Source organism: Bubalus kerabau, chromosome 1, assembly GCF_029407905.1.
Source record: "Bubalus kerabau isolate K-KA32 ecotype Philippines breed swamp buffalo chromosome 1, PCC_UOA_SB_1v2, whole genome shotgun sequence".
In the NCBI taxonomy this organism is placed as follows: domain Eukaryota; kingdom Metazoa; phylum Chordata; class Mammalia; order Artiodactyla; family Bovidae; genus Bubalus; species Bubalus kerabau.
The window spans coordinates 155,584,861-155,612,726 of NC_073624.1; the positions used below are offsets into that span (position 1 = coordinate 155,584,861).

General features: G+C 41.0%; 1 protein-coding gene across 1 annotated transcript in view; it reads left to right on the forward strand.

Moving 5' to 3' along the window:
• LOC129620857 (leucine-rich melanocyte differentiation-associated protein-like) overlaps positions 1-27,534 on the forward strand; it is a 745,168-nt gene extending 717,634 nt beyond the window's left edge. The window contains exon 7 of the mRNA XM_055536634.1: positions 25,788-27,534. The gene's annotated coding sequence lies outside the window, so the exon portion shown is untranslated. The remainder of the gene's footprint in view (positions 1-25,787) is intronic.
• The last annotated feature ends 332 nt before the right edge of the window (positions 27,535-27,866 follow it).

Below are 27,866 nucleotides of genomic sequence, written 5' to 3' on the forward strand. Positions count from 1 at the left end.
CTTTTCAGAAGGGCAGTTGGAAGCGCACCAAATTTTGTGGTACAGAACCGCCTGGGCAAAGACTTCTTGCTGGGTTTAAAATCAGTACTGTTCCTAGAGAACACATCAACATAAGCACTTTAGGAAGCAATGTACTTTTATCTTGTCAAGTTAAACATGCACATTACTTATGATGCAGGAATTCTCCTCATAGGTGTACATACTAAACAGTTTCTTGCATATTTTCACAGACGTCTTTTATGAGGCTATTCATTGTATCATTACTCACACTAGCTAAAAACTAGAAACAACTAAATTGTCCATCCCAGTAGTATGGATAAATAAACAGTAATATTTTTACATCATGGGACATTAGGCGTTTCATGATCGATAGTTACATACAATGACATGGATATATCTTAGATGTATAATGATGAATGAAAAAAAAAGCAAGTTGTTCAAAGCTATGAACGGTATAATTCAATTTTAATAAAATTACACTAAAAGCAAAATTAAATGTCTAATACACACACCTATGTGTGTATTGTATGTAGGTAACATATGTACGGAGGGAAATTGAGGGAAACAGGGAGGAATTCACAAGTAGATTTAGAGACATGGGCATTGTTTTCATTCTTAAGTTGATGGAGGTTCATGAGTATTTATTTTACCATTAAGTTTCATAGTTTATATACGCCATATATTCTTTTAATGCGTCAAATATCACATATTTATTCACCTACTTTTTAAAAAGGAAATCAATTTAGAAAACCCTTTAAGAATTTCCCAAACACATCTGAAGACAGAACATTCTTTCTAGGGGACTTCATCAGCATGGAGAACTAGTGCCCTTGGAATGCTCTAAGTGCCTGATTTGAGAGTAAGCTGAGCTTTGTTAATGTGGTTTCCCAAGAGAGCAGGCGGAGATGATGTGTGGTTTTGTGTCTCCTCATTTCAACAGCAATGCCACCCAGGAGGGGACCATGTTCAAACTTGCAGCTCTCCAAAAATGAGAGAGGAAACTGTCTGAGACAATGACAGATAATTCAAACCTGATTGTCCTCGGTGCTTGACTTCTTTATTTTACCTTCGTTGTGAGTCTAAATTATTTGCTATTTAGAGAAACATTAGTTCACTCTGAAACAATAAGCATTTTCCGTGGCTGTCCGCCTGAATCCAATCCATCATGTCCTTACCCACAGCCTATCTCTTTTTTCAAAACCTAAACTGTGAATGAGAAATTATGTGTAAATTGCCCACCACACCTTCATGACGAGCAGCCCTGGTGTTTGAAGAACCAGTGATGTCAGCCTAGTGCTGGATAAGAAGGTGTTTTGACTCTTTGATCAACATATAACTAAAGAAACTAGTTAGACACAATCATCCTTCTCCTCTTCATGAGAGCAGAAGACCTCCAGGGAACATGGCAGTCATGTTCTCTTGGCTGAACAGTCTTAGAAATTTGGTTCTTGGCCTTGTAACCAATGCTTACTCATTCCCAGTTGAAGTCAACAAATATCTATTGAGATTTATTGAGTGTTGGTTACAATTCTTGGACTGTGTGACTAAAGAAGAAAAATAGGAATTCGAAATTATCCCCTGTCCTCAAGGAAGTTAAATGAGAGTCAATGGTGAAAAGGAAAAAGATTCTCATCTCTGCTGTGAACTTGCTGGGTGGGCCGAGGCCACTCATTTCATTTGTCCGAGCCGCTTTTTCTTTCATAAATTAAAGTGTTGAAAGTGGATCATTTTGAATATTCCTTCCAAAGTTAAAAATTGATGTTTCTGTGAATCTTCTTGAATAGATTAGACAAATCAGAGAAACCTATGATTACAAGCCATAAAAGTCATGTAGCGAACCAGTTCCTTAGGTTTCCAAACATGGAAAGATGTTTCTGACTCGTTCATGGTCACATAGCTACAATGTAGGAAGATGGTGATCAGGGAAGAGGTGTGACTGGGTGTTCCGGAGGCACTGAAATCTTTGTTTAGGTTGTAATGTAATCTGTGGGCTGTTTCAGAAGATCAGTGGACAATGGGAAGTTGAGCTGACCCTCCTCCCTCACATTTCTGCTTTAGAAGGGTAGAAAAAATTGACCACATAGATGGAATTACATGATGAACTGTGTCCAAAGGGCCATGTTGCCAGAGAGAGTTTGCATTTAGTATAATGAAACATCCTACAGAGAATCAAGACGACAAATGAAAAGGTCTCAAAGAACTGCTCTCCTCTTAACCACAGCCAGTGCGCTGGCTCCTCTTTTTGGCCTTGGCAACTCAAGAGCACTTATGTTCTATTATCATCTCACTTCCATTCTGCTAATGTCCTCTCCTGAAATTAACCTGAGTGAACAGAAATCTCCCATTTCCCATTAATCCTGCCTACAATCATTTATGAGTAATGCTCACAGGACGTGGGACAAAGTGGGTAAGGAGAGCTCACTACAGAACACTTACAGAACAGTTCTAGAGGAAGAACTTGTGGCCTTATCCCCAAGCCTTGTGTGGGGACAACAGAGAAAAGTTATCAAAGATTGCACTTGAGACCATATCAACATTGGTAAGAGTATCAGATCCCAAATGCTCTTTCCAGAGGTTTACTCTCCTTAAGTATTGAGTGGTGGCTCAGTTAGCTACTGCTGTGTAACAAACTTTCCCAAACACAGTGATTTAAAACAACAATCATTTATTATTATAGTTTGCATATCTGTGGGTCAACTGGGTGTTCCTACTGAAGAGTAGGTTTGCTTCATCTCAGCTGGGCTTGCACATGTGTCTGAAGGTTGTCTGAGGGCTTTGTCCTGAGGTGGGCTTTGTTGAGACACCTTGGTTATAGTACCTTAGGACTCTTCATCCTCCTTGTGGGATCAGCAGGCTGGCCTAGGCATATCTATCCTGTAGTGATGACAGAAGCCAACGAGACCAAGCAGAAACACACTTTTTCTCCTGATGCCTAAGCTTGGAACTGACACACTAAATTCCTCATTCCATGGATGAAAGCAAGTCATGGGTCTGAGCCCAGATTCAGGGAGTATGAACATAGACTCCACTTCTTTAGCAGCAGGAATTGCACAGTCCCATGAACAAAATGTACACAGAGACAAAGGTGAAGAATTTGAGTCATTAATGAAATCTACATAGGAGCCTGGAAAGGGCAATGGTTTTTATTTTCATTTCTTTATATATTTATTATTTGTTTATTGAAGTATAGTTTGCTTGCAATATTATATTGGTTGCAACTGTATAAGATATTGATTTGATACTTTTATAGATTTTTCACCATGTAAAGTTAATATAGTATCATTTACTGTATTCCATACTCTGTATATTATATAACAGTGACTTATTTATTATATAATTTGTAGTCTGTACCTCTAATTCCCTTCATTTATTTAGCCCATCTTCCACCCCCATCCCTTCTGTCAACCACTAGTTTGTTCTCTGTGTCTGTTTCTATTTCATTATATTTGTTCATTTGTTTTGTTCTTTTATTATACATATGCATGAAAACATACAGTATTTGTCTTTCTCTGTCTGATTTAGACTTATTTCACTTAGCATAATACCCTCCAGGTTCAACAATGTTCTCACAAATAGCAAGATTTCACTCTTTTTAATGGCAGAGTAATATTCTATTGTGTGTGTGTGTGTGTGTGTGTGTGTGTGTGTGTAATTATATAGATAACACATCTTCTGTATCCAACTTATCTGTTGGGTCCTAATTATCCATTTATAGGTTGGGTCTGTATTCTCTGTTGAGTCCTTCCTATCCATTCACAGGCTAGGTCCGTATCTTGACTATTGTAAATAATGATGTGATGAAAATTGGGGTGCTGTATCTCTCCAAATTAGTGTTTTAATTTTCTTTGGCTAAATAGCCAAAACAATCTTAAGAAAGAAGAACAAGGCTGGAAATATCATGATCTCAGACTTCAAACTATTCTACAAAGCTATAGTAATCAAAACACCATGTTATTAGCACACACCTAGAAACAGATATATAGATCAATGGAAGAGAATAGAATTCCCCAAAATAAACCCTTCCCATATGGTCAATTAATCTGCAACAAAGGAGGCAGGAATATACAATGGAGGAAAGATAACTTCTTTATAAGCACAGATTCTTGCAGGTGGATTCTTTACCAGCTGAGCCACAAGGGAAGCCCAAGAATACTGGAGTGGGTAGCTTATCCCTTTCTTACCAGATCTTCCTGACCCAGGGATTGAACCAGGGTCTTCTGCATTGCAGGCAGATTGTTTACCAACTGAACTATCAGAGAAGCCCTTTATAAGCAGAGTACTTTTTAAAACATGATTGAGAATGGATAGATCATTTTGAGGGTAAAATGAAAAAGAATTCTTCCTCTCCAAGACAGCTCTGTGGTATGTAAAATGTACTTGTGTCTCTGGGGTTTATTAATCCTTTGAGTCTATCCATGGACCTCAGATTAAAATTCCTGGCCCAGAAGGTCAACATGGCTAACTAAGGGGTGGCACTGTATTTCTATTATGGAGAGAAGGACACTGCCGCCCAAGTGAGTCCAGGTGGTTCTCCAAGTCTGAGATATGCTAATCTACTAAGAACAGGGATTTTTCTATCAAAGGGTTAAAAGTTTTGAGATCAACAAGTGTAAGACTCAATGCCAAAGTATGTACAGAAGAAAGAGCTCTGTGTGGGTGGCTATTCTAGAATGTAGCATATTGACACTCTATCTTGGCAGTGTTTTCATTAAATACAGTACTTTATGAATTCTAGCTTTATTGCTTCATTAGCATAGTGACAGGAAGTTATATTTCACTTTTCAAAATAAGATTATTTGTCTCTCCTTAATAGCCTACTGCTTCTGGAGAGAATGTAAGCAGTGAAAGGCAGTTAGGCCTGCAGAGTAGATGCCAGACCTGGTTCTTGAGAAGCATGGCTCTTTCCAGCACTCCTCAGGTTTGCAGTTCTGATTTCATGCCTGCATCCTTCCCTGAATGGGGAGCACCTTAGAGGGCTGGACCTGCACCTGCTTTTTATTCTGTGTGGTATTTCTAGCATCTACACGGTGTTGAGCACACAGTGAGAACTCAACAGATTTGTCAAGTGATCAAAAAGAGTATTTCCAAAGCCCTGGGAGCAGTTCTTTCCACACAGTAGGCACCTTATTGCATATTAGCCATTTAAGACACAAATGAACCTATATTTATAACTAAGATCACTGTCCTTGGGTTTGGCTGTAACTTCAGGATTCCTTGGGGAGGAATGGTAATTTGAAAATGTGGTATTATAATAGTATAATTTGGAGTCAAAAATTTTATGATGAAGCTAAATTCAACCAATGATTAAAATGCAAAATTTGAAAGCTGTTTTCCCACAGCGGCTTTCTATGATGAAAATATTTTTTTTTTTTTTTTTTTTTCAGGGCAGTAAACTAGCTTTTATTAGGCACCTAAGGTATCTGATGCAAATAAGGCAATGAGAGAGGAAATTAATATTATTTTCTCTGTGTCCACTGGAGAAAGTGGCATGTGACACTTGACTCGGCAGCTTCAAAGCTGTTTATGCAAGAGGCTCCGTCTATGCAATAACCAGGTTGGAAATGATCATGTGGTCAGGCAAGAGAACTGGATTTAATGACTGGGAGCTCCCTGATAGAAGTGTCTGAGTTGAGCATTCTATTTGAAGGATTCCTAAGGAGGGACCATTTAGGAACCCCTGTTTTCCAAAGAATGATACTGAGACTTCTCCTTATTTTTAAGGAACTTTTTTCTTTTGATTCTATTTAATCAGGAAATTTTAACATGTTCTGTTTTACATAAAAAGTTGAACATATTATTAACAATAGGAATATTAATTGATAGTCACTGTGAACTATAATACTGTCTAGCCTTTGGGATGAACAATTAATTATTATCACTTTTTTGTTTTTATTTTAATTAAGCACTTATGCAGCACTTTACATATTTGATGTATTTTATAACCATTAATTACAGAATTAATGCACAAACATAAATTACACATGTTCAGAAAAAAAGAATCATCTTTAAATTACGACTAAAGGAGCTGTTAAGTTTGCACAGTATTTCTCTTTGGGGAGAAAACTCTCTCATACATAATTAGGAGGTTCAAAAAGCATTTTCCTATAAAGAATGACTGGACTAGTAAATGTTAACTAATTGTTTTTAAGAAGGACTTGTGGCAGATACTAAAATATAAGTGGTTTAACTTTTTAAAAATATCTGCTGTTTTCAGAAATGCATATTTTTAAGAGTTTAGTGTTTTCTAAGTGTGCTCAGTTACCCTTGTGCAGCTGAGTGATTAAAGGAGGAGTGTTTGTTCATTTTTCCCCCTCAGCAGAGGACCTGGGGAAGACAATTGCAGATATAAGATGGAGGGTAAGGTGCATTGTGCCTTTAGAAGCAGAGGAGAAACATGGGTTTTGGATGCAGAGATTGGCTTTGTGAGGATTTTGAGTATAAAGCATAGAGAAGCAGGGGCTGAGGGCTGCTGAGCTGAGGAGTATCTATCATGAGTCTGACAGCCTACTCAGTGGACCCAGGAAGGAAAAGGAAGCTTCTCAGAAGGAACTGTGCTGAAAAGGGATTGGCCTTGGCTGGTAGAAAACAGACTTTGAAACTACCCTTCCTGAGATAATAAAAAAAAAAAAATACTGTAAGAGGTAAAGTGTGATCTCTGGAACAAGACTGTTGAGATTTGGTTATCCAAATGACTTTGAGCAAGTTTTTACACCTCTCAGAACCTCAGTTTCCTCATCTGTGAATTGGGAACAGTATCTCATAGGTTTGGTGTGAAGATGAAATTAGTTAAGTCATGTGAAGTGCTTTAAACAGTAGCTGATATATAGTAAATTCTCAATATTAGTCATTTCTGTTTGTTATTCTTTGCTGTGAAACTAGGCAACTGTTTGAAAATGATGTACCAGAGTCCCTGTCATAAGAGAGCTTCTTTGAGAAAGCTTTCCTTTGAAGGAACAGGGGGCATTTTGATTAAAGAACAAACTTAGCAGGTTCAGATAGCTGAATGAAGCATATCTGGAAGATCTGTATTTATAGAAACATACAGTTCAGTACTTAGAACAGAGAACTCAATATGTTTATTCAATGGAGGAATGGATGAATGAGAAAGTGAATTTGTATGAGAAAGAACTTAAAATCACCACTTAAAAAGAATGAGCCCCTTTCACTGGACATGGGCAAAAATAGCATAGGCGAGAACATGACTAAGAGTTAGACACTTTGGAGTCAGGCTCAGTTTAAAATTTGGCCAATGCCATTTAACATCCATGTGGCCCTGGGGATTTTACCTAACTCTTCTCAACTCTTGCTCCTTTATCTGTAAAATGTATATATTGGTTGTACCCATCTTGCAGGGTAGTTGGGAAGCTTAAATGAGATAATGCGTGCATCATAGGAATTCAATAAGTCACAGTCATAATGGCAACGAGAGTAGTTATTATTGTGGTCAGGCTGGGAAAATACAGGTCAAAGATACTGTAGGTGGACTTGGGGGATCAGACAGGAGATGAGAATGACTTCTTGCTTTACTTTCAAATTATAGATCCCCTGCTTATATTTTCAGTAACTCATACTCTTCTACTGAAACTTTTGAGAGTTTCGGTAGTAGAAAAAGAAAGTATGAGTCTGCATGTTAAAGAGAGAGGGAAAAATCTGTCTGGTAATAAAGAGTGCAACTTGTGGTCAGGCAAAAGAATAACAATAATACGTACATCTGAGGAGGGATTACCTATATGACCATTGTTTTGTTGGTGCTGTGCTCTATGTACTAAGGCAATCAACCATAGAACTAGCCACAAGAGATCAGACGTCAAAAGAAAAGAACTAAGAATGATTTCCCAACAACTACGAGCTGACAAGCTCTGGGTCCCTCTGATTAGGACCATTCTCCATGGTCCTCCATTTTCAGCACAGGGTCAACTAGAAACGCCTTCATTCTCTTATTGGTTTGATGCCTCAGTTCTCTTTGACACTAGACTCCAAGCTGAAACTTCTACTGCTGGAAGCAATCCCTTCATAAGACTGATACAATCTGTAATAGGTGGTCCTAGACCGCAGAACCCAGGTCCAGGATGTAAGGACCTAGCAAAGTTGGGTAAGGAAGAAATTTCTCATAGCCATATCAAGGCCACCACATTGCATAATTCCAGGAAGTCTCATTAACATTTTGATTCTGTACTGCAGCCTCCTGGACCAACATGACAGTCTCCAAAATTACGATGTACCCTGTCACCAGAGATGGTCAAGGGGAGGCTAGGAGACCAGAGTTTTGATGGATAGACTGTTGGCTCTCGTTAAACCAGAACCTTTGGCTGTTAAACCATATTAAGACATAACTCTTTCCCTACTTTGGAGAACTTATATCCTCTCTAAGGAAAGGAATCAGTTAAGATACTGTCCATTATCATCTATGATTGAATACAATCACAGTTGCACAGGTAGTATTCTGTGTATTATTTCATTTGAAATAAAATGTTATTTTCATAATCTGGCCAAGGGAGGAAATGGAGACTTTACCAATGATACTGCAGGGTTTTGTTTTTTTTGTTTTTTTGAGGGAAAGATGCTTATTAACAAAGTCATATCCTCAAAGAGAAAGAGAGATGATCTTTTCACACTTAAATATTTGTGTTTTAAAAATACAGATTTATAAGACTTGAGCAAGTGCAATCTGGCACAGGCAACCTCTGGATCAGAATCTAAGATATTGAGTGAAAAAATAAGGGGAAAAAAAAGACAAAATGAATTTGCTCATTTTGGCATATGTTAACCTGAAGAGTCAGATTTGGGAATCGAGCTCCAACATGCAAACAAGAAGGTCGGACTTCCAATATGTGGAAGTTATCTGGGGGCCTTTTGAGGAATTCAGTGAACTATGGATTATTATTCTCAGAAAAGAAAGCATATATATGTGTGTGTGTTTCTGTGCCTGTAAATATCTCACACATACATATGCACATAAACGCTCTTACATACAGAACCTCCTTTGTGGACTTTGAAATTCCTGGGTTCCACATAAGGAACTCATGTGTAGAGTGACCATCATTCCTTGGCAGTTATGCTCCTGCTCTTTCTAGGGTGAAGATTTTACTTCTGCATTTTGTCTGGAATCTCCCCAAGAGTAAGAACTTCATTTTCCTTTCTAGTACCTTGGTGCCTAGTGAAATGCCAAATATAAGGGTAAGTGTTGAATAACTTCAAGTCAAATGAGTAAATGTTGAAAAAGACTGATTCCAAAGTTAGACCCAGAACTAGCATTTTCTCCAGCTGCCCCAAGCCTAAAGAAACAAAATCATGGTTTTGGTATGCTTTTCTCCTCTCATAGAAGGTAATCACTGGAAAAACAAGACCTTTCAACAGTTCTGCTTGAAGGACCACAGAGATTTCTTCTCTCTGAAAAGAATCTAAAACCTGATCCCCAAAAAGAGTTTTCAAAGCAGGAGAAACAGCCCCAAGCATGCAAACAAACATCACAAAATGTCAAAATAAAATGACATTAAAGAGTGACTGTGCCAGGAATGCCAGGGAGCTTAAGAAAGCTGTCTTGGGTGGGTGAGGATGGGGCTGGTTCTAAGGGAGGCCTTCCGCCCAGGTCCCTGCAGTGCCCTGGTCACACGGGCTGGATTTTGGAAATGTGTCTGCCTCCCTGTTCTTGGCCAACTATGCCCTCAGCCAAAACCAACTGGGGCACAAGGAATGTGTTCTGAGGGAGTGTGAATGTTACAACTGGCCCCTTTATGAGCCTTCCTGGAAGCCCAGTGGTGCTGCAGCCCCACGGCTTGGACAGTCCTTTGACGTGAACCTGGAGGCCCTTCCAGGCCACGCCTCAGCCCCTGGAAAGTGAAAAATGCCACCGAAACCATTGGGAGCAGTTCAGAGAAGACAGGGTGAGAAAGCTGCAGTGGGTCAGGCCCCTTCTGTGGAAGGACCAGCACAGGGTCACTGATTTGGCATGAAATAAGAGAAAAGATGCCTACTGGCGGGTTTCAGTGAAAAACAACAGGCCTTTTGTGGGGAGAGAGACACAAGGAGGGAATTCAACATCCCAGCTGCCCAGATCTGCCCTTTTGGGTCCTGGCTGGGTAAGACTTCAGTCGCCTAGGGCCAAGATGCTGACTTATTCATTGGTATTTCTCCCAACACTGGGCTCTGGACCAACCCTTGCAAGGCATATTTGTGATTATTTGAGTTCTCAGAATCTGAAAGACCAAAGTTTTGTGGTCCATATTAAGCCTTGGGGAAATAATCCACTTAGTTACATGGTTTATTCCCCATTTATGAATTCAGTCAACATTAATTTAACATTGGCTTTGAACAGAAATGAGCAAAACTCAGTGCTTTTCCTCTGTACAGGCATGTACAGTGTGGATAGGGGAGATGGATATGGACCCAAGCAATTGCAGTGGCAGAACGTGGTGATGTACAAAGCCAAATGGGACACAGAGCGAAGGGTGCAAATGTCAGTGATAAAAATCAAGAAAGCTTCAGGGAGGAGGAGGCGTTTGAACTGACGTGCAAATCGAGTGGTATGAGAGGAAAATAGCACATTCTCCGCCCAACCTTCAAAAGTTCTAAGAGTAAACTTAATATATACGTGATTATGTAGTTACAGAACTGAGATTTCCCTGGAAGAAAACACTGAAGACCTTGGTCTCGGATAATCATTTAACGTAACAATGACATACTGTTGGTCTGATACTCTCGATAATGTTGCATTAGCCCATCGTGAGGAGCCAGCTGAGGTCTGACAAATACAACATCATCCCTGAGAAGAGAAGACACGAAGGCAAGAGTTAAAAAGTGGCCACACTGACTTTCAGACAGAAAGTGTCCACAGTGTTAGGTCAAGTGAACATCTTCAGGATCTTCAAGACAGAGTTTTACAGCAGGATGGTCAGACTCACCCGAGGACAAATCCTTATCCTGCCAACGCTATGCGCGTGATCTAGGGCAGGCCACAGGTCAGACTCTTTGAACCCGAATTTCCCCAACTGGACAATGAGTACAGATTTACTCACCACACAGGGCTCTTATAAAGAGTGATGCTTCAACAAAAGCAGTGATGCTTGAAAAGCACCTATCAGGCCCTCAGTGGAGGTTAATACCCCTCCCAACATGTCATAGAGTTATGCCTTGATAGGCCTGATTCAAGGTACCCATCCATGTCCTGAACTATAGTGATAATTCTCTTACTTCTTACTCTAGCTTCCACTGGTATAAAGTAAAAACCAAGCTTCTTGGACCTGTGTACATTTCATTGTACCTGGACTTGCAGCTAATTGAACTAAAGATGGCCACAGGGAGGCTCCAGTCAGTGACACTGTTAGGCGCCCCGCTCTCCTTACGCTGTCCACTGTTCATTTCCCACTAGTCTCTTCCCTAGATATTTTCTCAAGCAAGGGCTTTAAATTTGTCGATATGATACATTTTTACCACCTTTGATAGCCAGAAGTTGAAAGTAAAGATATGCAGGGGCTTTTGATTTTCATAGGCTTAAAGCAAGCTGTGGAAAAGACCAGAATTTTGTATGGTATTAGAGGAGTCTGTTCTCAGAGTGTTGATTCCTCGTTGACCGCATCTGTCCACATCACCCCGTCAATAAATTTTTTAGTGCAGACACTGCCTCCAAGGATGAGGGACCTGCTGGAGATGACTAGACAAGTGGCAGCCTTGATTCTTATAGTGTGGACCCTGGACTGCTTTTGTCGAACATGAAGAAACCCTTGTGCTACTTGATTCATGTACAAGCAAAGTCATGGGACTCAGCGCAGACCTAATGGTTGGGTGGTGAATTGCATGCTTGACGTGTCCTGCAGTTGAGTCTCATGCCCACTATAGTTTGGTATTTACCGTCCAGATGAGGATGCCATGGCTTTCCACCAGCCTGTTGATGATGGCCATCAACAGGCCTCAAATTCATGGAAGGATGCTATGGCTGGAATTGAGGAAGCCTGGAGGGGCTGGTGAGGTTGTGTTTGGTATAGTGGTATAGAAAAATAAGACAAGTGGTCAGCATCATGATGAGGAGACATAGAAGAGGAAATGAAGGGTCAGGGCAAGCAATAGTTAAACAGGGAGGGGGCCAAGAGTAAGAAAAACATACTGCCATTTCCAGAGAGCTGTGGATTCTGTGAGGATTCTCCAAGGTGCTTGCCTGGGCTCTTTGAGGAGAAAAAAAGCAAGATATCAGGTGTCTGATCAGAGAGGAATAAGAACATCTTTGGCTTTTGTTTACAAAATTCTCCAAACAATCCTGAATCCCAGTGTCCAGCTCTCGTCTGTCATTTAGCTCCAATCACGGGACATTAAACACTAGCCATGGGCCACGTCGGTGCAAGAAGCAGAGCCATACATCAGACAGTGTCCTGCACATTTTGGATATTAATCCTGACAGAAAAATCTTTAGCATTGTATGGATTAGTCAATGTAAATTCATTAACTACTTGTCATGACTGTAATATAATCTGACCTGACCGTAAAGACTCGACAGCACGGTGTTAATCAAATCTATGCAGAAAACAACGCATTTCTGTTTAGACTCAACCCCTGCTCCTCTTGCCAGATCACAGGCTGGTGTTTTAAGGGGAAGAAAGGGGTGATCCTTTGCACTTCCCCAGGGGGGGCCTTCCTACCTGCCCGTGAGCATCACAAGCCATGACAATTTGAAGGCACCTCCCGTTTTCCAGCAAACCTCACAACCTCCATGTAATAGAAGGCCGTCAATCTCCAGTCCCCATCAGTGAGAAGTTCACAGATAATAAAGCAGAATGTATTCTGCAGGGTTGAACATTTTCTCCCAGGATGAGTCATTACCAGGGTTTAATCATGCTCATTAGCCAGCCATTAGAGTCCTGTCCAGCTTTTCACTGCCAGAAATGAGAGCGCGAGTGATTGTGGTTGGGGGCTGCACCCTACCTGGTGAAATACTCACCATCTGTTCCCAGTTGTAACTCCCTGTATGAAGCATCTTGGTTTATGGCTACAGCAGTCTTAGATCTCCTTATTTCTCTGGATTGAGCCAGGCCTGAGCCTGCCAGAACTTGAAACAGTAAGAATCCGACATTCACTGAAATCAAGGGCAGGCCAGCACCAACTTATCAATCTGGAGGTTTCCTTTTCAGCAGAAACACACATTTTAATTTCTATAACTTGATACATTAAAGATCCCATAGGAATGTGGCTTTGAAACAAATGAGCACAACTAGATTGAACAATGCGCCTGTTTCTTTTCTGTTCTGGAAGCAACTGCCACTGGATAAACCAACACACACCTTATAAATGCAGAGAGAGTGAATTTTTAAGATTTCTAATGTCTTACTATTTGTACACAATCCTCTGTTGTACTTTGTCTCTGGACTGTTCTATGTTATACAAATCTGTGTTTTATTTGAGTAGAAAACCTGAAAGATGGCTTCGTATACTGTAGGTGTTTTATAAAGTTCTGTTAAACGATAGAATATATTACATCTGTATTTTCTTACCTATAAATTATGAATACAAGGTGATTTCATCTATTTCTAGCATGAGTGTTTTTCTTTTTGTGCTTAGGTCTAATGCCCCAAAATATTCTGCCTGAATGTTACCTTACCTATTACCTTACCTTAGCCTTTTCAGTTATAACCTGCTAGTTTAGAATTTTGTCTGTACCATAGACTAGCAAAATTAGTTAATTAAGGTTTTCGCTTTTCCTTTCTGGTTGCAGCAGCTATCAAATCTCTTCTTCCAACTTTTGCCTCTTCCTTAGACTCAGATTCTAGTCCACATTAATTTCAGCAGTGAGTTTTCCTGCCTTTCCTCCGTGCTCCTCATTTAAGCTCCTGTAGTGCTCAGTGCAGTAAAATGGGGCAAGTGTATAAGCCCTTGACCTCTAGCTTGATGGCCTCCCCTTCCAGTGTTAGAAGTCCAGGCAGGTGGTAAAGCAGAGTATCTCAAACAGGGATGCTCCAGGGAAGAATTTATATATTGCTGCAAGTGAACAGGTAGAGTTTGCTAATGGGAAGGAAGGGAAAAGTCAAAGAATGAATCCAGAAATTAGCCCCCCTGAGTGGAGAGCAGCCACAAGAACCTGAGCTCTACTTCCAGGGATAGGATACCTCAGCAAAGCTGGGGCATAGCTGCAGTTCCAAAAGAATGTGGTATTAAAGCACAATCTGGTTGTTAGAACTGGGCATTTGGCCTCTGAAATGAGGTAACCAGAAGCAAACTCCATGCCCAGAGCCAGTGTTTTCTCTGAACATCGAGTTTGAGCTCTTAGTTACCTCCCGACCTAGGACAGAAGTCAAGAGCTCAAGTAGGTGGTGGACAAATGGCTCTAGCAGGCGACAGAACCTAGCTGTGAAGACTCCAAAATTAGTTTTCTTTCTTTGAGGACAAGCTGCATTCCAAGAGATAAATGTTGCAGAAGGAGCCATACTGAAACTCCATCCATATGGCTGTGATTGCTGTGAGTTTATTGGGGTCATTGACACAGAAGTACCCCCATTTCTACTTTTGGCCAAGAATTGCCTCTCTCAATATTAAAATATGTTCTTACCAAGAATCAGTTTTTTCCATATCTACTTTTTTTCCATATCTACTTTTTTTCCAGTGCCTATGGATTGGTAGATACTATGATTGACACCAAGTTTTTATTTTAAGGACAGTGCTATGAGTAATTTTCTAGAGAAAACTTTAAGTTCTTCATTAAGAAGAAAGAATTTTTTAAGCACGAGAAGGGAAAGTTGAAGCCCTCATCCCTACACCTTTTACTCCATAGCAGACTCAGCATCCCAGTAGGACTAGGGGATGCAAGAGGTTGGGATGGTGACTGAGACATGATGGACAAGGTGTATAATGAGGCAGGTATGCTGGCAGCCACAGGTTGTGCCTTTACACTTATGAGGTGGGTAGCTCTGAAATCAGACAGTGGTGGAATCCTATCACTGCACTCACTAGAGGGTTAGCAAATTAATGGAGGTAATAACGCATTCAGAACAAGACCAGATCATTTTTCACACCTGCAATTGTTGTTGGTCAGCACGTTTGTGATGATTATTGTGATTCTTGTGTTATTCTTCATGGCTCCTTTGTTTGGCAGGAAGGTGTTTTGGATGTGGCACCAGGGAAGGAGAGAAGCCTTTTTGGTAGTAGATCTTCTGGAATTAGCAGGACTTTCAGCAGAATCTTGAATTATTTTGAAAGCGGTTGAGGGAATTGGGAAATGCTCCTGTTTAGGTATTGAATTCTGCAAGTGATATATTTTTTTTAATTAACTGAAGCTTCATTCATATTAGTAATAGAGTCACAGTGTTATGGAATGTTGAAATTCTTCCTTCTGCTCATAAGGAAACCAAGGCACAGAGGCAAAGTACCTTCTTGGTGGTTTGTTATGTTTTCTAACACTCTCTTAAAAACTTCTAACTTCTCACTCTGCGCATCCATTCTCCTCTTGAGCTCTTTGATCATCTTTATGATCATTACTCTGAACTCCGTCTCGGGTAGATTGCCTATCTCCACTTCACTTTGTTCTGGGATTTTATCTTGTTCCTTTTGTTCCTTCTTCTGCCACCTCTACTTGTCTGAGTTGCAGTTTGTATTTTTATGTATGTGGTAGGTTAGTTATGTTTCTTGACCTTGGAGAAGTGACCTCTGTAGGAGGCATCTTATGCATCATAACTCTGCACTCCCCTCTCATCACTCAAGCTGTATGCTCTAGGGCAGGGGTCCTCAACCTCTGGGCAGTGGATTGGTACCTCCTGTCAGATCAGCAGTAGCATTAGATTAGAATTAAAGTGTATAATAAATGGCAGATGCCGCGGTTAGTACCAGACTACTGGCAGGCAGAGCTGGTTCCTGGAGTCTGGCTGCAGGGCCCAGGGATCCCAAAGTTGTGTCAGATTTTGGTGGGAGTGCCAGTCCTTGACACAGTTGCATACAGGATTCATGGTGTCAAGTCATGTTGGCCTGTTAGTGGGTAGGGCAGGGCCCAGGCGGTTCCCAGGATAGGTGTGGCCCACATTGCCAGTCTTAACTTTTCTTGCTTCCTGGCCCGCCTCCTGGTGGTTGAGGCTGGCCTAGAGACTTCTGTAGGCTTCCTGGCAGGTGGGGCCAGTGTCTGTCCATTGGTGGGTGGAGCTGGGTTTTGGCTCCCTGGGGGGCTGGACCCATGTATATGCGCACACCTAGCGGCAGGTGTGGGCTCTTTAGTGTTTAGCCTGTTGGCTGATGGGTGGGGCTGAGTCCTCACTCACTCAGTTGTTCAGACCGCAGTGACCCAGCACTGGCACCTGACGGCTGTTTGGTGGTGCCAGGCCTTGGCACTAAGAAGCCAAAATGTTAGTTCACAGTGGCAGCAGTGTTCACGCAGCTGAACGTCAGCCCCCAACATGCCTGACACCAGCGTGCACGTCCACGGCCACCCTGCCTCTCCAGGAGACTCTCTGCGACCAGCAGGTAGGTCTGGCCCAGGTTCCTATCAGATTACTGCTCTTGCCCTTGTCCCCGTGCCTGTGAGAGTTTGCATGTGTTATTTAAGAGTGAAGACTATTTCCTCTAGTCTTGTGAGCTCCCAAAATTAAGCCCGCTGGCTTTCAAAGCCAGAGGCTCTGGGGGCTCATGGAAAGTGCCTTCTTGTCCTTGCTGTTCCCAAAACTAGAGCCCAGGTCTTCTGGCTCCTGCTCTGAGCACTTTTCTCAGTTGTTTGGTAAGGTGTGGGCGGGCCCTAGGTGCCAGTTTTTCTGCAGAGCCCAGCACAGCCCTGGACAAACAAAAATGCTGTGTTGGACCCTGTCACTTGATCAGGTGTTTGATGAGGGCCTCTGCAAAGATGGCTTCTCATTTTCCTTCCATGCCCCAACTGCTTAAGACGCCTGATCGTTTCAGTGTGGCTTCCCTGCAGCTCAGTCCTTGCGTCTGGAAAACCTGTTCTCCCTTTCTGAGACTGCCTTCCTACGAGCTTGTCGTTCACCTTCACTTTGTTTCTGGTGCTTGAGCAGTATCTGGTGGTGGCGAAGGGCCTAGACTTTAGAATCAAGCCAGCCTACGTTCAGCGCTCACAGTTTAGCTCTGAGACCTCTGGCAGGTTATCTGACTGCGCTCAGTCTTGATCCTTTCATCTGTAAAATGTGGGTAGCAATGTCTATGTGTTTGTGGCGTGGGGAGGGGTAGTGAGAATGACAGAAGATGATGTTTTAAATTGAATTAAGTTAGATGAAGTATGAGGAATGTCAGGCTCACGTGACATGCTCAAAATCTGACAGCTGTTAATTATAATGTGCACGCATATCATATGAGTGGTGGGGACAGTAGGTGACAGAATTCAGTGCCCAAAAGCTATATATTTAAAGATGTCTCATTCTTTTTTTTAAATCCTGTTTCCTGATATCTAGTATTCCATGTTGCCAATCATTTTTTCTTATATCATCTTGAGCTCAGAGTTAGGAATTCGGTACTATCCGTCATTTTTCCACAGTGACCAAGCACCTGCTCTGTCAATCAAAGTGAAAGCCAATGGACCCCGCTGCCTCAGCCTGCTTTCTTTGCAAAGTTGTGTTTGCTGGATGAAGGGTAGTTCACAGATTCTGTGATCTGAGGGTTCTAGAAATGAGATATGACATTTGTCAGTTGTATGGGAGGGAGTTTGCCTGAAGGTCTCCCCTGAAGGCACCACAACAGGCTCCCTTGTCTCCCTCTGGAGGGAATCGCAGTCCAAACAGCAATGTACTTATGCCTCCATAGATATGGAGCTCCCATGCTTATAGTAAGAGTGGGGCAGTGGGGGCTTTTCAGTGGCAAAAAGAGGAAAGCCCTCCTTTTGCTGACCCTGCATTTCCATGACAACACCCCATCCTTCCATGGGTCATCTATGGACGAACCACTTGAGAGTCATTCCTGTTCTCTGGTCAGACCTTGGGGCCAGGACCTCCACAGGTGTCATGACAGCCCTAATTGGAATAGCAAAGAAATATCACTTAGAAGACATCACCAAACACAGGAAATAAGCTATTCTAATAAATAGTAACCTTTACCTTTTTATGTAATTTTGTATTTCCACTTGAATAATGTGACCTCCATGAGAACAAGGATTCCCCCAGCCTTGCACTGATTTTACATCCACAGTACCAGGTATAGTAGACATTCAGAAAATATTTGTTGAGAAATGATTTTCAGGTGTCCAGAGGTGGCCTTCCAACACTGAAGAGTTTATCATATGCTCAATACTGCTTTGTACACCTTACACGAAGTAACATCTTCATGCCTCAGTTCCCTCATCAGTAAAATGGGTATAATATTAGGAATGAGAGTTACTGTCACATGTTATGAATTAAGTAACTTGTTCTGGGTCACATGGCTAACAAATGATGAAGCCAGGCAATCCAGATCTTGAGTCTAGGGGCTGAGCTGACAAGGTCGTAGAGTTACCTTCTTGGAGAAGTCTGTCTGGGCCTGCTACCCTCATAGGTGCTTATGTTTCCTCACCCTTACACAATGGGCTCTGATAAAATTACATTTAAATGGCTTGGTAGAGTGGGAATGGGTACCAGATTACAAGCTTGAGGGAGGAAGTTAATGCCAGCCTTGCCATGTGGCAGTCCTATGGAGGGAAACTCTGGATGTTAACTAGTCCAGGGCTTGTCCCTCTTCTCCAAAGCACACTTCTCTCATCCATCTCAGACACAAGTTCTGAGCTAGACTAAGCTCTGCCAGGACAAGGGTTAAGTCTGTCTCATCCATCCTATAGCTTCCTTGCCCAGAAGAGTACCTGACCATACCTGTGGCTATAAACAAGTTTGTGGAATGAATGAATGATGAGATTACTGTGTGATGGGTGAGAATTTTTTTTTTTAAAACAAAGAGCATTGAGTGTAACTGTCCAGGGTTCAGGGAGAAAAAAAAAAAGCCAGTAGACATACTTTTCTTTTTTTGGAGATTCAAGTTTTGAATCGGATCCCAGAACTCAGATTCCAGAAGAGATGACAAAAATAATTATCTTTAAAACTCACATTGTATACTGTGACTTTTCCTTGGAAATATTCATTGCACAATTTTGAGGATGCCAGTTGGGAGGGAGGATTTTTTTTTTTTTTTTTGCGTAATAAAACAGTACAGACCACTTCAATTATCCTGGGAAAAGAGACATTTGTTCTTCCCTTTGCCTGTATCTGACTGGTCTCTGCCTTCCTCCTGAGGAACTGTGGGAAAGAACAGGATGTGTCTGCTCCTTTCCTCTCCTCTAATAAAGTTTGTCATTTACTGAGAACTAAAGTGCTGTCCTCTTCCCTGCATGATCCGTGCCCAGCCAGCCTCTCCAAGTTGGACCTCTGAGCCACCGGTGAGGAATGGAGCCCCATAGCCTCCCCTCTGCCTGGAGCCTTCTCCGTGTTTGTGTCAGCACAGGCCAACAAGCTTAGCCTAAAGGGAAAGACCTCTGTTCATGGCCCCTTAACCAGGCCCTCCTGGTTGTTTTCTGGCTCTCTGCAGACGGCAACAGCTGAGATCAAAGTTGCCCTTTCTCTTCTTTGGGGACTCTAGGGAAATACAGAACACGCCACAGCTAGCTGTCTTGGATGAGGGGGACAAGGGGGCCATCCCAGCATAGAGATAGCTGTTCAGTCTTGCTGAAGCAAAGGTGGCATCCATGATGTGCTCACAGCACGTAAGTGCCAGAGGGACAGGGGTCCTTATCTGTTGAGTTTACTGATGTATTCTAAGTCCCTACAAGTGTGCCTGGTGCTCAGCAAATACATTTTGAAAGGATGAATAACTCTGGATAGTTTTTAGAAAAACATATCATCTTTCCTCTCCTGGACTATCTTTCCTGCCTTGACTATCCCTCTCTCCCCTACCCTTCCTAAGGCAAAATCCCATTTCTATTTCAAAGGTAGCACAATGTAACCTCCCCTGTCCCAGGTGCCAATATTACTGCCTCTTCCTAGAGATCAAATGTATCATTTCACTTTTCTTAGGGAAATGGGCACATGAAGTTGCCTTTATGTTGTTACATGTTTTTGTCTTCCTCTAGTAAAAAGGTTTCTCCAATTCGATACCCCATTTGTTCATTTCTGTTTCTAGCATCCACTAAAGGTATCACCAGTCACTCTGGCACAGTGACTGAAATGCTGCCTCTGGAGCCAGGAGAGCTTGGTTGGAATTCCAGTTCTGCTATTTGCTAACCATACAGACTTGGCCAATTTCTAACATCATGTTTTTCTTTTCTTTTTTTTTTGTAAAGTGATAATATTAACAGTATTTACTTCATAGAAGTTGTGAGGCTTTTAATGAATTAATACATGTAAAGCACTTAGATGGGCTTCATAGATGGCACCAGTGGTCAAGAACCTGCCTGCCAATGCAGAAGACATAAGAAACACGGGTTCAATCCCTGGGTCAGGAAGGTCCCCTGGAGGTGGGCATGGCAGCCCACTCCAGTATTCTTGCCTGGAGAATCCCATGAACAGAGGAGCCTGGCTGGCTATAGTCCATGGGTTGCAGAGTCGGGCATGACTGAAGCAACTTAGCACATATGCACAAAACCACTTAGAATGCCTTTCACAAGCTTTGTGAAAAGGAAGCACTCAACAGATACTCACTTTTATTTTTTAATTAAGAGTGGTGCTTATAATAGAATCTATTTTTAATTTCTTTTTAAAAATGTACTTGTTTTTTGGTTTCCTATTCCAGCAGTCTTTTACCAATAGTAACCTTTGCTTTTTTCTTTGGGAGCTCATCTCACCCTAAATTCTAAATCTCAGTGCTTCTAGTTTTCCCGGAGCTCCATCCACCCTTTCCATCTCCAGTGCAGTGGGCTTATGAATCAGGTCTGGTCAGTAAATTCTCTGGTTCCATGATTGGGTCAGAGATGGATACCTGACCTTACTATAGACAGAAAAGGAGTTTGAAGCTTTTGTTGGGATTCCTGGGGCAAAGGAGGAGACCTTTTCTATACCTGACTGATCTGCAAAGATTTGACTCACTATAGGTGTCTCACCTCCAGAAAGGTTTAGAGTGTTGAAAGCATCAGCAAAGAAGAGCTGGACCAAGAGATAGAGAGGGGAAATCTGCGGCCTTGATGACATTGTTTGAGTCCTGATCAACCTATGCCAGGAGCCAGCAACATTCCTGGACGTTTCCTTTTATGGAGCCCTGTTCACATGGCTATGGCTACATAACAGTTGCTCCTCAGTGTAATAGTTTAGCCAGTAGAAGACTGTATTTTGCTCATGAATCTGCAATTTGGGGAGGGTTCAGCAGAGATACCTCAGATCTCCTCCACTAGGTGTCAAAGGTGGTGGCCCTTTGGGCTGGGGGCCAGGGCATCTGAGGGCATTATGATTGATGCTGGCAACCAGTAGTGGGGCGGGGAATCAGCTCCTCTCTATATGGTTCCCTTCCTGTGTTTTTCCCTCATGAGTTAGTCTGGGCTCCCATCATCAGGTTCAGTTCAGTTCAGTCATTCAGTCGTGTCCAAACTCTTTGTGACCCCACGGACTGTAGAACGCCAGGCCTCCCTGTCCATCACCAACTCCAGGAGCTTGCTCAAACTCATGTCCATCGAGTCAGTGATGCCATCCAACCATCTCATCCTCTGTCGTCCCCTTTTCCTCCTGCCTTCAACCTTCCCCAGCATCAAGGTCTTTTCAAATAAGTCAGTTCTTTACATCAGGTGGCCAAAGTACTGGACTTTCAACTTCAACATCAGCCCTTGCGATGAATATTCAGAACTGTTTTCCCATCATGGTGACAGTTTTTCCCCAAGTGAGCATCCTACTCTTACAGCCGGTGAAAGAGAGAACCAGGCAAAAACTGCCTCTTTTAATGGAAAGTCACTTAGCACCAATTCTGTCATCTTGATTTTTTGGAACACTCACAAAGCAACTTAGATTCAAGAGGAGGGGAAGGGCAATGTTCTGGAAGAGCACCTGGGACGGGAAATATATAACTGGCCATTTCTGGAAAATATTTGTGTCATAAGTCCTTCTGGATAAAGTTTGTCGTTTTCCTCTTTAATCAAACCACAATGTTTATCATCTTCTGCTCCACATTTTGTTTAGGAAGAAAAGAAATCTTGGGTTGTAGGAAAACCCAACAAGAGTGGCATCTAAATAGATTTATTCAACTATTTATTCAACTTTTCCAGTCAAGGCAGGCCTACTCTGCAAGCCTTACAGCATGGCACCCAGGACATATTTGTGCAGACATTCTAAGCCTCTCAAAACATTTCTGTACCCATGAAATATCTTGGCCCATCCAATAAGGCTTCTGCTGCTGCTAAGTCGCCTCAGTCGTGTCCAACTCTGTGCAACCCCATAGACGGCAGCCCACCAGGCTCTGCCATCCTGGGATTCTCCAGGCAAGAACACTGGAGTGGGTTGCCATTTCCTTCTCCAATGCATGAAAGTGAAAAGTGAAAGTGAAGTTGCTCAGTCGTGTCTGATTCTTCACGACCCCATGGGACTGCAGCCTACCAGGCTCCTCCATCCATGGGATTTTCCAGGCAAGAGTACTGGAGTGGGGTGCCATTGCCTTCTCTGATCCAATAAGGAGGTGAAGGTATAGTTGACTTGGAGTCACCCAGTTTAAAGATGAATAGAATTTGATAGCTAGAGAGAAAATCATAATACACTATAGCAGACTGTAATGAGTTTAATAGAAGCCTACATAAAATTGCTATAGGCTCATAGATATTTGCGGAAAGTTAGGATGAAAGAAAATGAAAGAAGGGTGTCTTTTTAATTTTCAGGCTAAGACTTTCAAAGTCCTTAACATGTCATTCACCACCAGGGACTAAAGCACAGACTATTCTGAGCTAATTGGACCCTGGAATGTTTTCTTCTAAGATCCTCTTGCTCAATTCTGATGTTCCTAGGAACATAATTTGAGAAATGATGGCATTGCTAAAATCTTGGAGGCAACTACAAACCTTTTGAATTATTTTTCCTACTTGCTTTTTTTTTTTAAAAAAATAAGATTTTTTATTATTATTTTCTCCAGCCTATTAAGTTTCATAGATTTTGTATAAACACTCCACAAATGGTGTCCATATGAGAATGACATCTTCTGATTTATTTGAGGGAGTTCCTGCTATCTTCCTGGGTGGGATAATGTCTTTCATCTGTAGAATGTGAGACTCTATGGTGTGTGGGAACACTGACATGCCATTGAGCAAGTTAAGTCTTTCTGCCACCAAGAGAAGTGCCTTTTCCCAATTCAGAGGGGCTCTAATTCTTTTTGACAGCCTCATGGGTGCCCTGTGTCTGGTATATATTTCCCGACTCTGGAAACTGGATCTCATCCTTCAAACTGGGACTTCTTTTTAAAGACAACACTATGAGTCAACCAAGAAATAGTGGCTATTCTCTTGTCTTTCATAGCAGTGTTGCTTTCCTAATACATATTTGTTGTTGTTCTCTAGTTTTTGTTTGCTTGGAACTTGGCCTTGTTGTGATTGGTTCTTCTAAGCAGAAAGAAGGGTAAAACAATTCTAGAAATGTTGGCTTCCTTTCAACTCTCTTCATTTCTTGTGAAGTTCCCTGGTACTTGCTGCCCCCTGAGCATTCTTATCAGGAAACTCCTCTATGGTTTCATGCGGTATTCGGTACCTATTGTTGTCGAATATTTACAGACTGCCAGCACTCAATGCGTGACATGGAACGGATCCCAACTAGATCAGTCTAGTGAGCATCTACCCAGCTATTTACAATTCTTTTGTTGTGGGTTTCTGATGGAGAGAATATTACAAACAGCAGGAGGAAATCTTATCCACCAGCTGACACTGAAGTGTTACGTTGTTCCAGATCTCTCTCTCTTTAAGAGAAAACTCCCCCCGATAATACAGAGGTCTTTAGAAAAGAGACTATGGTTCTTAATTAGATCTCCTGGGTGATGAGAAGAGAAAAGGACAAGGAAGTAAACAATGGGCAGAGAGGGTTGATGCTTGAGTCCAGCGTTGCCCAAAGTGTTTTCCAATTAGCATCCGTTCTGCAGAATACCAATAGTCATTAGTTGAAAAAGAAAGCGGTTGTTTTAGTCAGATGAATTCTTAAAAACTGCCATTAAGAACTCTTTTTAGTATAGGACTCAGCAAAACCCTTAACAGTGGTCCCCAATCTTTTTGATGCCAAAGACTTCTTTCCTGGAAGACAGTTTTCTCATGCATTGGGGATGAGGATATTTTGGGGAAGATTCAAGCACATTGCATTTCTTATGCCCTTTATTTCTATTATTATTGCATCAGCTCCACCTCAGATCATCAGGCATTAGATCCTGGAGGTTGGTGACCCCTGCTTTGATACATTAATGTGTTTACGCATCTCCAAAAGGAGAGAGGCCAAAAGGACAGTGTTCTAGACAGTTCACATGAATTTATTTTAATCTTCACAATTCCATGAAATAGGTAATATTACTATAACTCATTTTACAAATGGGAAAGGCAGGGCACAGAGATAGGACAATTCTTGCCCAGAATCACTCAGCAAATGGGTCGTGGAATTAGAAGTTAAACCCAGGCCTTCTCACTCCAGAGCTGTTGCTCTGACCCACAATGTGCTGTGTGTGTTCAGTCACTCAGCCATGTCAGACTCCTTGTGACCCCATGGACTGCAGCCTGCCAGGCTCTCTGTCCATGAAATTTCCTAGGCAAGAATACTGGAGTGGGTTGCCATTTCCTCCTCCAGGGGATCTTTCCCATGTGTCTCCTGTGTCAGCAAGTGAATTCTTTACCACTGAGCCACTTGGGAAGCCCCTGACCCACTATACCATACTGATTTTACAAATATTGAAGAGTGTGAATGCACCATGAGAGTTACAAGGAAATGAAACAGCATTGCCCTTAAAATGGTTGTGCAGCATGTGTCAAGGAAAGAATCTGATGGAAAAATATCTGTACTTTTTCATGTGATAATCATATTCCTGACTCTTTCTAGTGATACCAGCTTCTCCCACTTACATCATGTCCTTAAGTGTGTAGTGAGTGGCTCATGAGAGCACATGTGAATCCTGGCTCTGTATCAGGTAGCTCCTTCCTGACCTTGGAAAAAGGTCCTGTTGCTTAAGATGTTCTTAAATTATATTCCAAAATTTCATGTGCTTTTTAAAAGATAACAGACTTTGTTACAGCTGACTTAGGTTTTCAGAAAAATTAAGCACAAAGTATTTACAATTCCCATGCACCCCTTCTTCCCACTCCCATAACCAGTTTTTCCCATTATTAACATTGATGTCATACATTTAGAGTTGATGAACCAATATTGATATATTATTATTAATTAAAGGCCATAATTTATGTTATGGCTCACCTTTTGTGTTCTGTAGGTTTTGACAAATGAACAATGTCATGTATCCACCTTTAGAATGTTACGCAGAATAGTTTCACGGCTCTAAAAATCCCTTGCTTCAATTATTAACCTTTCTCTCCCTAGATCCAAGCCTCTGGTACTATCTTTGCCAGAATGGCATATAGTTGGAATCATATAGTATATAGCCTTTGTAGATTGTATATAAATTTAAGATTTCTTCACAGCTTTCACAGAATGGTAGTTCATTTCTTTGTATTACTGAATGACATTCCATTATATGGGTATACCATAGTTTCTTGATCCATTGACCTTTTGAAAGGCATCTTGGTGCTTCCAAGGTTTGTCCATTTGAGTATAGCTGCCATAAACATCCATGCACAGGTTTTTCAACTCATTTGGGTAAATAACTAAAAGTGTGATGATAAAATCATATAGGAAGAGTGTCTTTAGCTTTGTAAGAAACTGCCAGGCTTCTAAATCACCTTCCAGAGTGATTGTACTGTTTTGCATTTCCATCAGGAATGAATGAGAGTTCCAGTTGCTCCACACCCTTGGCAGTGTCTTAGATTTCAGCTCATCAAATAGGTGTTTTGTAAAAGACCTTGATGCTGGGAAAGATTGAGAGCAGGAGGAGAAGGGGACGACAGAGGAAGAGATGGTTGGATGGCATCGCCGACTCGATGGACATGGGTTTCGGTAGACTCCAGGAGTTGGTGATGGACAGGAAGGCCTGGAATGCTGCAGTTCATGGGATCACAGAGTCGGACACGACTGAGCGGCTGAACTGAACTGAACATCTCATTGTTTTAATATGCAGTTCCCCAGATGCTGAACATCTTTCATATGCTTGTTTGTTATCTGCGTATCTTTACTGAGGTCTATTCAGAGCGTTTACCCATTTTTAAATTGGGCTGCTTCCTTACTGAGTTTTAAGAGTTTTTTGTGTGTATTGGTTATGAGTCCTTTATCAGACTTGTGTTTTGAAAGTATTTTCTCCAAGTCTGTGGCTTGACTTTTCATTCTGTTAATAGTTTCCTTCACGGAGAAGATTTTTGAAAGTTTTAATGAAGTCCAGCTTGTCAGTTTTTCTTTCATGGATCATGGTTGTGATTTTTTTTTTTTTTAAGTCATTGACAAACCCAAGATTTGTTGGTTGTGTTAGTTTTATGTACGTAGCTGTAATGGTATTTTGTTATGGCTTAAATTTGCGTTTCCTTTGTGAATAATGATACTAAACACCATTTTGGTGAGCTCAGCCATCTCAGTCATTTTTTGTAATGACTTTTTCAAGGTACTGTTCAAATAATTTTATAATTTTAAATTGAGTTGTTTTATTTTGAGTTGTATAAGTTTTTTACACACTTTGGATATGTGTATAGTTGTATATTCTGTAAATATTTTATTATCTGTGATTCACCTGTTCCTTTTCTTAATGTTGTCTTTTGACAAGTAGATTTACAAATTTGGTGAAATCTAGAAGAAAAAAGTAATTGACAAACCCAATGTGTCACCTAATTTCTCCTACATTAGTTTACAGGAGTCTCATATTTTTGCATTTTGCATTTAGTCTATGATGTATTTTTAGTTAATTTTTGTGAAAGATGTAACATCTGTGTCTGAAGTCATCTTTTTTCCATGTGAATATCCATTTGTTCCAGCACCATTTGTTAAAAAGACTGTACTTTTCACATTGAATTGCCTTTGCTTCTTTGTCAGTGATCAGTTGACTATATTTATATGGATATCTTCCTGGGCTCTCTATTCTGTTGCATTGATCTGCTCATTATTTCATCAGTAACATACTGTTTGATAACTGCAGCTTTATAGCAAGTCTTAAAATTGGGTGGTATGAGTGTTTCCAATATCTTCTCCTTCTTTGATATTGTGTAGGCTATTCTGGTCCCTTGCCTTTCCATATCAATTTTAGAATCAATTTGTAGATATCCATGAAGTAACTTGTGGGAATTTTGATTCATATTGCTTTGAATCTAATATCAAGTTGGAAACCCTGACAGCTCTACAATATTGAGAGTTCTTATCCATTAACATAAAATATCTCTCCATTCATATTGAGATTTTTTATTTCTTTCATTAGTGTTTCATCATTTTTCTCATATATTTTATATATATATTAGATATTTGTGTGTGTGTGTATGTAGTATATATTTTTTTAGATTTATACCTAAGTATCAATATTTCTCTTTCTTTCATGGCATTGTAAATAATGTGTTTATAAATTAAAATTTTAATTCTAATTAAATTAAAATTTTAATTCTAATTGCTCTTTGTTGGTATATAGGAAAGTAATTGGCTTTTTTATATGAATGTTATATTTTGTAACCTTGCTATAATCACTTGTTAGTTCCATCCAGGAGTTTTTTTGTAAATTCTTTGCAATTTTATACATAAAACACAATGTCAGCTGCAAGAAGCAAAGTTTTATTTCTTCCTTCTCAATTTTATACCTTTTATTTTCTTTCCTTGTCTCATTGCATTAGCTAGGAATTCCAGGATAATGTTGAATAGAGTTGGTTAGAGGGGGCATCCTGCCTTGTTCTGATATTAGGAGGGAAACTTCTAGTTTCTCATTATTAAATA